Source organism: Mycteria americana, chromosome 5 (assembly GCF_035582795.1).
Source record: "Mycteria americana isolate JAX WOST 10 ecotype Jacksonville Zoo and Gardens chromosome 5, USCA_MyAme_1.0, whole genome shotgun sequence".
Taxonomy (NCBI): domain Eukaryota; kingdom Metazoa; phylum Chordata; class Aves; order Ciconiiformes; family Ciconiidae; genus Mycteria; species Mycteria americana.
Window position 1 is genome coordinate 55758280 of NC_134369.1, and position 11186 is coordinate 55769465.

An 11186-nucleotide genomic window follows, 5' to 3' on the forward strand; every position below is an offset into this window, starting at 1 on the left:
TATTCTATGAAGGAAGCTCGCTCTGCATGGGTTAGATACAGGGTGACCGATGTAGCTCAAAAGGAATTATCGATCAGTGGAGATGATTCTAGATGATTGTGCAGAAATCAAGAGTAGGACTGATGCTATTTAGGATTTGTAGTAATGATTAGAAAGTCAATGTAAAAACTCTGTGAATAAAACTGGGTATGACTCAGAGAGCCTGGGAGAGTTATACATAGGCTGAGGACAGAGGGGTCAGAAACAGACAGGTTCACCTACTGAAGGCTCTGATGGAGGAGAAGGAATGGCTTAGCCTGGCACAGCTGGGAAGGTTACTGGCAGCTGCTTCTGTCTCATTCCAGCTTTACAAATGTCTGTGACCTCCCAGTCATCACTTCATTTTTAAGGCAAACAATGACACTTTAACTTAAAATTCTGAGCTGTAAACAGTGTTGATTCAAGAGCTGATGGATGGTCAGCTCAGGCAGCCAGGCTTGGGGGCACCATGGTCAGCTAGGGATGGCCTGGTTGTGCTCTGACTTACACTTCCTAAATGGGACCATTCAGATATAGCCAAATACAAGGTCACACCTATGCGAATAAATAGGAAGGCAGCTCTGAGAGAAGCTAGGCTGCATAGTAAACAAGCAACCCAAACAAACTTCTTACATCACGCTGTATCTATAAGATCAGAATATACCTTTTGGGTATATTGTAAGCTAGCAAGCTGTGGAAGAATGTAACATTAGGACTAAAAGTAACCTTAATGCCATGTTCTATAATTCTGGTGTCCTCGTTGTTAAAAGATTTTAAGAAATTGAAAAGGGTCAGAAAGGACTGCTCTGAAGAACTTTATTTTTTTGCAGATCCCTTTGTTGCACTTCAACATCTCGGATTCCTGCAACATGCGCTGTTTTGCAGCATACCCTATGAATCATGTCTCAGATGCCGCTGCTCAGTTTTCACATCCTGCCACGGATCCCCTAGAAGCAGTAGCTCTGTTCTTGTACCTGAACCACAAACCTGACCCTGGGTAGGTCAGCAGTTAAAATCCTGTGACTCTTCCTCCTACATAATGTACATATGAATCCCCTCAACAGAAATGTCATCTCATTTCTTTCAACCCATATCATCATCTTAAATTTCACAGTGCTGGAAAGACCCCAGTCTTCCAAGCAGAGCTTCCTTTTAAGAATTCTGTGCAACTGCATAGTCGTGGAAAGGCTGTATTTGTTTTGAATTCCTGCATGCTCCTGGAAATGCTACACTTTATCTAAATATGTAGGCCTCATCATCAAAGACTGAAGAATTTCAAAGCACTGCTGAAGCTATTGGATGGAGAGAACATATCTGGATCATTTATTCATCCGATAGTGAAAATTCCCCTTTTGCTGAGAGGGGAACTCAGAGACATCTGAATTATTCTAGCTGTCCCTATGCAATGCGTATTTCTATTTTTACATTTGTTATTGTGCCTCTTGACTGTATTTGTAAACCTTTTTAGTAAGATGTTATTGAGTACTTTTTCTCCTTTTTCTATGGCAGACTTCCTATTGCTAACTTTTGCTCCCATGTGTTCTTTTTTTTTTTTTTCACAAGATTTCCAGTACTTTATCTGTAACTCAGACTGCAACAGGCTTCTCTTAGACCCATACGGTTGGTGGTCTTTTGAGAAAATGATGGATAGAGAGGCAGGAAGTATGAGATCTATGTCATAACCTTGTTTCCAAGAAGCTTTGAAAGTCCACCAAAAATCCAGAAGAGAAAAAAATAGCCCATTTTCCTATTATGTTTCTACCTAATCACCTAAAAAATTACTAACAAATGCAATACTCTCATTAAAATAAATTCCTTATTACCTTAAGCGCATCCTGGGATGAGCGTGGGAACCGTTAAAGATGTTTCCAGTTTGTGTAAATAATAACTACATAGGTGGATTTGGAGCGAAAAGGGAGAAGGACCGAAAGGGGAGGAGAAGGGACATTGTCAGAGCCAGCGCAAGACAGCAGCACATGGACCCAGACAGATAGACACTCATCCATACACACTCACACACAGAGTCTCAGTAGGTTGATACTTTAATTAGAGCAGTCATCTGGGATGACTGGACTAGACCTGTGTAAACTTAGGATCAGATTCCTGGACAAAAGCTGGCGAAGCTAACTATACCTCTGTATGTAATAAAATGTAATAAATGTAAAAAAATGTCAGAAACCTGAAAAGATGTTCTGGAAAAAAAGGAGGAAGATGAGTTGTTTGAAGGAAGTGTTTTAGAATCAGCCATTGTACTGACAGCAACTCAAATATAGGCTTAATTTTTCAGTTTTAAAAGTTATGAGTCACTTCAGTGTTTGTGACAATGGCCTTAAAAATGCAAATAATTCAAGACTTGCACAGGGCAGGAATGATTGTGGTACAAGTTGCAACTAGGTAATATGAATAGCAGGCAGATTGGGAGCACATCCAACTACTAGAGAGATTACTTTACAAATTATCCAGGTCGGCTCTAGTATCTTCCATTTTGCATATGAAGCTAACGAAGCAGAGGGGAGAACCTGACACCCAGGCTCTGTGATCTGTGGATGAGCTCTGCAGTAACAGAGGCTAAACATTTAGGGAGGGAAATGCGCTCTGTCCTCACATTGCATCTCTTCTCTAGCCAAAAGTGAAGCTTAGTAGACCAAATGCAAAATTGGAGTTTTTGCTCTTATTGTCACCTAGAAATAACAACCTAAATTGTTTTGGAATGGGTGTACCTCAGTTGTCACATTGAAATTCTCCTGATTCTACATTCCCAGCCTAGTCCCCTGATTTTCCACACATGTTGGCTCCTTTCTGGCTCATGCCAGAGATATGGCAGGGTGTGGCAGACGTCTGTAACATCTTGAAAGACATGAAGAAGGTCAGCAAGGATCAGTTGTTTAATGTCTTCTCAAGAACTGAGGAACTGAGTTCAAGAACTGAGGAACAAGAACTGAGTTCTTGACTGAGTTCTTGACTTCTTCAAGAACTGAGGAACAAGAAGTCCAGCTAGTGGGTGGCATGGTCAAAACAAGAAAAAGATGTCTTTCTTCATACCTCATTGAAGAAAGTGACGGAGTGTTCTGCTGCAAGCTGACATGGATGCTGAAGTTCAACGTACTAGTCCAACGTACTAATCTACTACCAGGCTTTCTTGCAGAGCGTACGGATAGCCTCAAAGCAGAGCTCTTCAGTCAGAGCTTTCTGTGACTAATGGGCAAAGGCATTAGTGGCATGTGGGGATTACCAGCGGATGTGCAGGAGGAAGAAGGCTGGGAGTGGTGTGTGTGCTAGTAAGGTCTGTAGCAGCGAGGTGCAAAGGCGGTATGGCAGCTTTCACGCCCCAGTGCGTTGAAGTGCAGTGTAAATGCAGTTACACGTGCTGCAGGGCCCTAAGGCCTCTACCGCGCGGATGTCTCATGTGTGCCGAGAGGGCTAGGAGTAGTCCTAAAGAAACAGGACTAATAAATAGTCCTAAATAAATATGACTAAGAGCACGCTTGGACATTGCTACCAAAGAGAGTGTAAGTGCACACCATTTCATTAATCATCACTACAGCTTGTCACTATGTAGAAATGACGTAACAGTTATTAAATATTAACTCACAATTGTCTAAACTAATTAACATGCAGGATTTATTTATGAGGTTTACAGTTTTCATTGGTGATGGAAGCTGAGAAAATAATCATGAGAGAACCTATAAGAATGTATCTCAGTTCTACCTGTTTATTTGTGTTTAATACTAAAACAGTACAGTGAGAAGGTAATTCTTTACATTTTCTAAATCTTATGCATAAAAAATCTTGTAAACATATACTTTCTGGAGATTTCAAAAACAATTTGGAAATGATAACTCAAATTCTAATGGAGAAGTTACATATGTAAAAATAAAAATTTCGGAAGATCAGTAATATATTATCAAATCAGGAGCTACTTTTAACATAAAGCATCTGTAAGAGGTTCAATAAACATTTGGGGGAAGAAATAATTTATCTTTTGGGTATCTTCTTGTACATCATTTGAAAACACTGCACCTCCCCCTAGGCAGAAGTAGCAGTTGCAGTATTTGAAGTTTGTAATGGTGATCCTTTGTTGTTCCCCCTGAATTTACGGGTTTTTTTTCTTTATGATTCCATCATAATTTTGTCTCAGAGATGCTGCAAAGATAATGCCCACTAATAATACAATTGCTAATATCCAAATAAAATGTTTTTCAGAAAAGGTCACAAAATCATCAACATAAATCTGAAACAGAAAACATTTAAAATATCTGTTATTCAATTATTACTAAAATTCTATATCAAAGTTTTAATGCATTGCATTTATAAGTTCTAATACAAAACCTAAATTGTTCTCAGCACAGAGGTAGAAGAGTATGGTCTTTTTCTCTTAGATGCAAAAAGGTATGTGGTTGTACCTAGGTTGCACCTAGGTTGCAACAATTTTTTGCATTCTGGTGCTCACAAAAGGTCTGCTATCAAGCAGACAGAAAGCTGGGTCACTGTTTTCTTTACATATTTTGTTTCTTCTTGATCGGTAAGAAAGGTTTCCTTATGAGTCAGATCGAAATAAAAGTGCAGTTTCCTAGTTTGGGCAGCAGGGCCACATTCCGCTGCAGGAGATGTAGTCTCATCATCACAGCCCACCTCTAAACAGGTGATATGGGCCCAAACTCTAATTCCCATAAGGAAGTAGAGTAAAAGGTAAATGGTGTTTAGTTCTGCCTCAAAGGTAAATGGTGTTTAGTTCTGGAACTGTGGTTTATACCCATTTCTGGTCATAATATTTATTTTCATTTGAAATTATAAAACTTACAGATATATTTAAGAACATAGACTCTGGATTATATATGGTAGTCTGCAGTTTTTTTCCTGAATAGTCTTTTGTTTTTAACATTCCTGGTGTTTCATCGATACCTGTAAAATTAAAAAGAAATGCACACTTCAAAAATATTTTCATTTTTTTATTTTCCCCAGATGTATTAAATGCACCTAATGTAGGTTTTGGTTTCACAGACAGATAGGGAAAGAGAATTCGTTAATTTCTTTTTTTTTGTTCTAACTTTTCCCCTAACTGATTCCTGTGAGGCACTGAGCACTGTCTCCCATTAGGTGACAGATTACATTCACCACTGAGAGAGGCATTTGGGATTGTCTGGAATCCTGTCTCTAACACAATGCTCAAGGATCAGTAGAGCAAGCTGCTGACTGTGAGAGATTGTCCAAATATATAAAGTGAAGCTTCATGAGAAAGAGAATGAAACCCCAGCATGTCATGCAGGGTCCGTACCTGAGTCATCATTCATAAGCTCCAGCTCAGTCTGATTGAACATCATCAGTGCTGGACAGTCTTGAGACCCATTACAAAACAAGCCCAAATTCCTTGCAGGCAGCTGTAGGTGCTGTTCATCCTGACTGAGACACTTCAGTAGCCCTGGACTTGTATCTTTGGGTCAGCAGCTGGCTCAGGATGCTATGAAAGCTGTGTGGGGTCATGCTGTAGGGAGTCCAGTACTGGAGGGTAAGCTGGATAAACAATCTAACCCCCCACTCATTTGGCAAATGCAGTATATAAACAACAGCAGGAGGTGTCAGATGCATTCTTCACATTCTTGCAGCAGTGCATGGAAAAATCGTGAGCCTGATTTTTTCCTCACTTCCATTTGTTGCCTATTAGACTTTTGGGGTTTTCTGATTTTTATTAGCCTCCATAGGTGTTTGAGGCTCACTGATTTCAAGACATTCCCTAGTATTTCAAATATGTGGTACCATAGCTATTCAAGTTAATGCATATGTATGGAGACAACAGAATTGCCATCTGCCAACAGACATTAGTTGAGGTCCCCTGACACTGCCACCCTAGAGCCCTGATCACCTAAAGATCTCACAGTGCTTTGCAGGCATCAGAGAATTCTAGGGCAACTAGAGATAAAGGAAAGCAAGACTAATTCCAGACACTAAAGCTGCAGCCTTGATCCCTTCCTGCTTTCCTCTGTGCTTCTCACTTCTCATAATCCCAAATCATTGGGATTATGATTTATGCTTTCCTGTTACCTTTTATATATCATATGGACCACCACTAAATCCCTTCCCTGACCTTCTCACCTAGGAAACCATGGATCCAATCCTGCTCATCTCCCTCTTTCACTCATGCAGCTGCCCTCTTTCTATCTTTACTGCATTTCTCCTGATTCCTTTCAGCACACCCAAATGATTTGTGCTTAGGTTATGTTCTCACCTGCCATTCTGCTCATACCCATCACTAGTTTGAAACCTCTGCTTTACCATGTCCCCTGCTATAGGACTAATCTTTACACTTGCAAGGTCCTACACAATTTGGTTCCCTCCTCGAGCCAAATACATTCTCAGTATTTTTTACTGTCCTTCTCCTTCCTGTCTTATACTGCCTTGAAAGCCTTCCCCTACCAATCAGCATGTATCAGTCTCTGGTTTATCCCATGTATAGTGCCCTGTCTTCTTCACATTGCAAACACTGTTCTCAGTTTTCCCCGGAAGTGACTTTTTGAGGATTCCTGCACACAACCTTGTCATTTAGTTCAGTCTAGCCTCTTTGTAGGCATGAGGAGTGGCAAGGGGAAAAAGATTCCTGATAATATTGCAAAATAATTGTATAGAGAATCCACTGTAATCACAAACTATGGTGAAAGCATGGACACGAGAAAAGTAACAGTATGGGGGAAAAGGGATGCTTTTCTTAGAGTCATACTCAGGAAGATTTCTGGCTTCTGTTATTATGCAGTGACCTCTAAAGATCATGATTCTTGCTTTCACTGAAATTACTGGGTTTTGCCAAGGACTCATTGGGATCAAAATTATTCTAGAATTCCAAATTATCCTTACCTTTGACTTCCCAGCCTATCTTTTGGTTGACTTCAGTAACTGTGACAAAATAAGGAAATGACAGATTTCTAATGGACCTGAAATGCTTAAGTTGGAAATGGATGGGAAGCATTGTAACTGGACATTTCATTCTTAGAACCTGAAATTTAAGTGGTATATTGTTATATGGCAACATTTAAAGGAAAAACTGCTCTGGTTATTTCAGGCATTCATTAAGCCTTTCAAGCCTTGGTGGTGGTTTGGAATGTCTCCTTTATAGTCCAATTCGAGCACAATTTTCCTTGAGCAGTTCTTACTCTAATACTGGTTGGGTGTCTGGCCAAACACCAGAATTTAGCTTAGAGACAATAATTTTGATACTTCTTTATTTCTTACCTGCTCTGTACAGTCTGAGAAAGCTGAAAATGAAGACATTTTCTCAGCCAAGGTACAGTTGCATTCAGTTTGAGATGACTTGTTAGCACACTTTTTATACAATTCAGGAATCTGTGGAAAGGCCATGAAAAATGTTTCTAGCTCAGTTTCTTGACTAAATCCTGAATACAAGACTTTATAGAAGAAGTTATGAGTAAACCAATGCAACTATCCCTATATGGTGTAGGTGATTTCAAAATAATGATATTTGCTACAAGTCAGATACCAGCAGATATCAGGCCAAAAATTTTATTTCATTTCTAATCAGGAAAAATATTGAAATCTTAGGATTTTTCAAAGAATCTGATATTAAAAAAAAGTTTTTCAGACTTACAAAATGCTTTTGTTAAGATTAAAAAATTTAATCTGTACTTTATTGTTTCCACTAATATTACTACATCAAAAAATTCTGACCTTTTAAAATTTCAGTAATTTTCTGTCAAAATGTTGACGGTATTCTTTGTTTTGATAAGACAGGATTTTCCAGCAGAAAATTTTTCCGTTAGGGAAGAAAAATGAACTGTGTTTGAAATTCCTAAAAGACTCTTTGGAAACCAAAACAACCAGCACTGGATGGATCCAGCTCCCCCTGCCCAAACCAAGGAGGAGAAGGGAAGGCAAGGGGAAAGACAAACCTCTGTCCCATCTTCCTACTTTTCATTGCTGGAGAGAATACCTCTACTGGCATGGGCCTTGCCCTTCAGTAGCATGGGAGAAGAAATAAAGGCAGATGCGTACTGGGGCCAAGGACATAAGCAGTGAGTCCAGAGCCAACTGGTACTAAGGGAGTTCTTTGGGGAGGATGGTCTTGGGGAAGCTCCTCCGCTGCCCCTGTGAATTTCTGGTCTAAGCAACTGCTTTCTGTACTTATGCCTAAAGCCAGCCCTGCCTGAATGACCCAGCGGCTCACCTGAGATTTCCTTTAGTCAGCCCCAGATTATCACCAAAGGTTCTATTTCTTTAGACTCACAATATGGTGACAAGCCATCTAATGGGCCTTTCCCTTTTCTGCGACAAGCAGAAAGTGAACCTGTGCTTTAGTTGTTAGGAAGCATCTGTAAAGAGGAGATCTTTAAAGTTTAGAAACCTTTTGTAGTGTAGGCAAAAGCCAGGAACATAGAGAGGCAGGTATGAGTTAAAAAAAAAAAAACCTGTGAGCACATTCCACATCACATTTTCACAGAGGAACCACGAAACTTCTACTACTTCTTTGTATGGTGTCAACTCTGTATTAACCTTTTAGGTTTATTAACACACAAAATAAAGATCGGTTTAAAAGTCTCAATTTTAAAATCTTGATAACAAGCTATTTTTTTCCCATATGTCTTACAATTTCAGAATTAGCATGACTGGCACACTATGCCAGTTGTTTTAACAACAGTGTTTTGGGAGGGAAAGAGCTAAGTTTACAGATATCCTCTCCTGTCTTTCTATTTTAACTCATGACATCTTATCAGTACCTCTGCCAGTGGTGATGAGAATAGATTTGAAGTGGAAACTCTGGCACAGGTGCTTTCCTCATTAATTACTCTGATTTAAACATTTACATTGAAGTTACCGGATTTTATATTTCAATTCCTGTTCTGTCCCACTGTCTATCCTCTCTGTTAATGTAATATTCATAATTTTACACCATCACATCCTTCAGAGCCTGATATAAAAATATGTATGCTCCAATCATGTGCAACCAAAAGGTCTTAATTGAAAGAAAATAGGCTGCAGTAAGCACACCACTGAAGGGTCCTGTCTGTACAGTCTGCTTTTTGAAATATTGATTATTAAAGTATGTTGTAGAAAAACAAAGAACACTGTGTATGAAATAAATGATGGTAAAATAATTCATTTTAAGTAACCATGAAATTATTAGAAAAGACTTACTTTTGAATCCTTAGGATAATTTCTCATTCCTAGTTTGCTGGGATCTGCATTATAAATGTTTTCACCAAGTGGAATACCTGTTCTCTGTTCAGATACAGGTATGTGGTTTGCCTGCATATAAATGCACTGTAAGACAGAGGGATGTAGATTAAGTATACATTTATTGTGCAGGGAGGATGATAAAAAGTTATTCTTAATGTCAGGATAATACAACAGAAGAAATGGTATGGTATTAAACTCCAAAGCATACAAAACAAAGCAAGTCATTCATCTATATCAAATCTTTCAGCTCCCAGGATGTCTTTCAGAGAAAAACTGAACCAACAGGTGCTTACTACTCATATGAATTATGTGACTTATTATGTGGCCATAATTTCTTGACTGTGTCCTTCAGACTCAGGATTTTCAGGTGATCTCTCACCTCTACCTGACACTGCTCAGAAAACATGTTCAGAAGACATCAGGTGCTTTCAGTCCACTCTGACTGAACCCTAGTGTCCTGGTTTCGGCTGGGATGATAGTTAATTTTCTTCCTAGTAGCTAATATAGTGCTGTGTTTGGATTTAATATGAAAATAATGTTGATAACACGCTGATGTTTCAGTTATTGCTAAGTAGCGCTTACACTAAATCAAGGACTTTTCAGCTTCTCATGCTTTACCGACTGAGAAGGCTGGAGATGCACAAGAAGCTGGGAGGGGGCACAGCCAGGACAGCTGACCCCAACTGGCCAAAGGGATCTTTAGCATATATGTTACTTTTACAGGCTTGTCTTAAGTTTAAATCAAAGATATGAACAGAGTATTTGTCTTATGTAGGCAATGAAATCAGAAATACGAGTTTAATATAAGATACAAATTCTGTTAATCAGTTGCATTTTAAACACAGGATATATTATGCAGTTTTATAATAGTTTAAACTCAAGACCACACATTTCACAAAGTGAAACAAAAACTTGTTAGCAAAAGAAATCTTCAGCCATTTAAACAGGAGATGTTTATGGAATGACAATTAAATGGTACTTTTCTAATAGTAGCACAGTGAATGGTATCATAATTGGGAACTGTGCTGTTTCTTGCCTCCAGCTATCTCAGTTCAGATCTTTCATAGCAGAAGAACTTAGGGATCCTGAGGGAAATGTCTTTTTTTTTTTTTTTTTTCCAAAACACTACTGAAAATAAAAGCCCTGGGAGGTCATGGGGTTACATGGAAAGTAGCAGTTTAATTTATTCAACCTAAATAGCAAAAGGCATATTTTAGCATACATTAAAAATAGACTCATTTTATGCACTTTTTCAGCTAGTGTCTGGTTTTGCATGTTGATTTATTTCTGCACAATGCATTCTCGCTATAGGAATTGGTAGGTTGTTGTTGACAACTTCTTCAGATAAAAATGCACGTAAGTATACGCATGCTCCTGGTTCTTTTGCAAAAGCGAATGCACCAGGTTGGAAGTCCTTCCCTTTCTATACCAATTCCTAGGCACCACCTAATGGCTACTTAGCTTTCTTACCAGCAGTTCTTTCAGGAGGAGAAAATCGTTTTTTGGATCTTTCTGTAGCCACAGTTCAGCAGTTGTTGGAACTGGAGAAACGTAATGAACTGATTTCCCACGTACACTGCCACTCTTCAGTGTTACAATATATGCTACTGTATCACAAATACACAATGCTTCTGGGATAATCACAGCTATCATAGATTTACACTATAGGTAGTTACGTTGTGAAAATAAATTAGTACTCCCAAAACAAAGATAGCCATTTAAAAGAATGTGGTAAATACCATGTTTGCACTGGCAGATAGATCTGCATTGGAAACTTTGTTCCTCCTGCCTACTAACCTAGTGCAAGGGTATAAAAGGACTGGTTTGAATTTATCTTGGAGCCGCTCATTTCAAAACTGTCTTTCTTCCTTTGTAATGCTCCTACGGTAACGATCAGAAGGCCATTTAATTGATCCTTCTTTTTGTTAGGAACGGCCTCATAGCAGAATGTGCTTAGCTAGGTGTCTTTGACTGAAAAATTCATAGTT